Source organism: Takifugu rubripes, chromosome 22, assembly GCF_901000725.2.
Source record: "Takifugu rubripes chromosome 22, fTakRub1.2, whole genome shotgun sequence".
Taxonomy (NCBI): Eukaryota; Metazoa; Chordata; class Actinopteri; order Tetraodontiformes; family Tetraodontidae; genus Takifugu; species Takifugu rubripes.
This window is the reverse complement of record NC_042306.1, coordinates 7,705,784-7,708,468: the sequence shown is the minus strand read 5'-3', so window position 1 is coordinate 7,708,468 and position 2,685 is coordinate 7,705,784. Positions and strand designations below refer to the sequence as shown.

Here is a 2,685-nt window from a genome sequence, read left to right as displayed (position 1 = left end):
TCTCCTTTGATGTGCAAGATGCCCCTCCTGTGCTCCAAATAAAGTTGATTGACCTGCAGTGCAACTCTGAACTCAAAGTCAAGTTCAGGGAGGTAAGTGGAACGCAGACAAGCTTGGGCAATTTTTGAGAGAATTGACCCTCAGCTTCCCTGAGCTGTCCCGAATGTTCAAGCGAACCATGTGCCTTTTTGGGTGCACATACTTGTGTAAAAAGCTCTTCTCCACCTTGAACTTCAATAAGTCCAAATACAGGTCCAGACTTACTGATGAGCATCTTCAAACCCTACTGAGGGTTTCAACTGCTTCCTCCCTCAAGCCAAATGTGGCTCAGCTATGCGAGAGGAAACGCTGCCAGGTCTCTAGCAGCAAGAAGTAGGCAAGAGTAGCCATGTTCAGAACCGTTCATGTTCAATGTTCCATCCATGTTCAGAAAGTTAAAGGTTAAAGAACTGTTAATACAGACATTTGAAACTAAATAATAATAATTAGATTTCTCTAGTCAGCAACTATGTGTGGTTTCTTTAGTCTTCTATATCTGCTGTATTATTATTATTATTATTATTATTATTATTATTATTATTATGTTATTTCATGTATGGCTGAGTGTTTCTATGCATTAGTATATTTCATATTTATGCCTAAACTGCTCAAGACGTTTTTTTCTTGCAATGTTTGTGGCTTCCTAAAATCTATCATTTTTATCATTGTGCAGGTTCACGCATGTACAAAAAAGATGCAGAAAACAAGTTTAATGAGCTAAGGACACAATTCCCCAAAGACACTCACGTGATGCAGGAGCAGCTGGGAAGATACAAAAAGCAGCTGTGAGCGGCTGAGAAGATGATCAAAGACAAGAACCTGACGATTCTGAAGGAACATATTAAAGTGAAAAAGCATGAGCAGACCATCACACACATGAAACAGCTGCTGGCTAAGAAAGACCTCGACACCCGAGATGATCTGCTAAAAGAAATAGAAAAGGAGAAGAAAGTGGCCCAGGAGGTGGAGGACAGGGCTGCGGTATGGTTATTTGTAAAGTCATGCTCATGCTAATTTACTGAATTTTTAAATCTTCCATTACCTGAAAAGCTTATTTTCTGTGTTTAATAGAGGGTAGAACGAAAAGCTGAACTGGCCAATAATTTACATTGTAAATTACTGCTTGCAGAGAAGAGGAAATCAGCAGCTGCAGCTGAGGAAATTTCCTTTCTCATGCAAAAGCTGCATGATCTCAACTACAGTCTCGCAGTCAGTCCGCACAAACAATGGCAACATATTGTGATGCTTTTGTTCAAACACTGATTTGAGAAATTTTCTTCAGGTTGAGGTAAAATCACAAAGAAGCACAATTGTTACTGCTGATTTTGTGAAGAAGGAAATAACAAGAAAGATAAAGGAGGAATACACAAAGGAAAAAGGTGTGTTTTTTAAAAGTCACTTCATGTCTTCAATACTCACCGGCTCAAAATACCAAATTGGAGATTAATCTGTACATTTCTGTTTATCAGACTTCAGTGGGGAGGCCACAAAGAGAGAGGAGAACAAAAAATTGACCCTCATTTCCAAACTTCGGCCCACTAACAAAGCTGGCACTAAGACAAGTGAAAAGACAGAAGAGATGCCAAAAATGACCTCGGGTCATCCCAAATCTCTTCCTGCTGTCAAAACTGACACTGAAATCAAAGGAAAAACAGAAAAGGCTGAAGAAAGGACCATGGATTCTTCCAAACTTCTGTCACCTCTTAAGAGAAAGAAAGTGTGGAGGACCATAATTACCTTCTAGACAAACCAGTGGGTCCAAGAAAAGGACCAGCTGGTGATACAGTGAATCCGCTTGATGACGTACCAATAACAGGTCTAAGATCAGACACAAAAAACTAGATCAGCTTCACTGTTACACTACAGAGCCCTTCAACCTGAAGCGCCTCCTCCAGACTTTCTGACCAATGTAGACGTACACTTACAGCAAAATAATTAGCATGTTCCAGGTTAGAGCCCACCTTGTGTAAATGGTTGCATAAATGGTTCTAAAAATTATAATTATACATACTATTAAGGATTCTTGAGTGATTTTTGTGAGAAAACTACACATTGGAAAACAGTTGAACCGGGAATGAGTTTGGTAAACTTGAAACTGGCTGGCTAGAGACCTCTGCTGGAGGAGAGCTGCTTCTAACCCTCGAAAAAATTACATTGGGAAAAAAGAAAACATTATTTTATCGTTCACAAGTGGCATCATTTTGTCAGTCTTAAAAAAAATGGAGAGGAAAAATTAGACATTGAAGGGGTCGCTATGCAGCAAGGAAGTCCAGATGATTGATAAACATTTAAGCCATAAGTGGCAGGTTCAGGATTCAGAATAGGACTCAGACCCACAGACTGATGGTAGATGCCAATTTTATTGAACAGAACCTTGACAAAGTCTCTTGACAAAGCAAGAACAGGTAGCACAACTTTACAACAAAAATCACTCCTGATGGATGGAAAAGAACATGCCTTAAAAGTTGCTGCTGGAGTTCGCTGATGCCGTAATTGTCTGGTTGGCAAGTACAGTAAGGGAGTCTGGCTCTGGTGGCAAATCAAACAGGACCAGAATGTCATGGATGGGGGCCACCACATGAGCCACTTGAGCAACACATCTAAGGCTGTGATGTTCCACCCACTCTCCACAATACAGCGATGGAG

General features: G+C 40.3%; 1 long non-coding RNA gene across 1 annotated transcript; it reads left to right on the top strand.

Annotated features, from left to right (window-relative positions):
• The first annotated feature begins 781 nt into the window (after positions 1 to 781).
• Positions 782 to 1,413, top strand: LOC115248044 (uncharacterized). The gene is made up of 3 exons (XR_003887077.1): positions 782 to 1,020; positions 1,111 to 1,248; positions 1,322 to 1,413. It is a non-coding gene; the product is annotated as an uncharacterized lncRNA (long non-coding RNA).
• Positions 1,414 to 2,685: the final 1,272 nt, after the last annotated feature.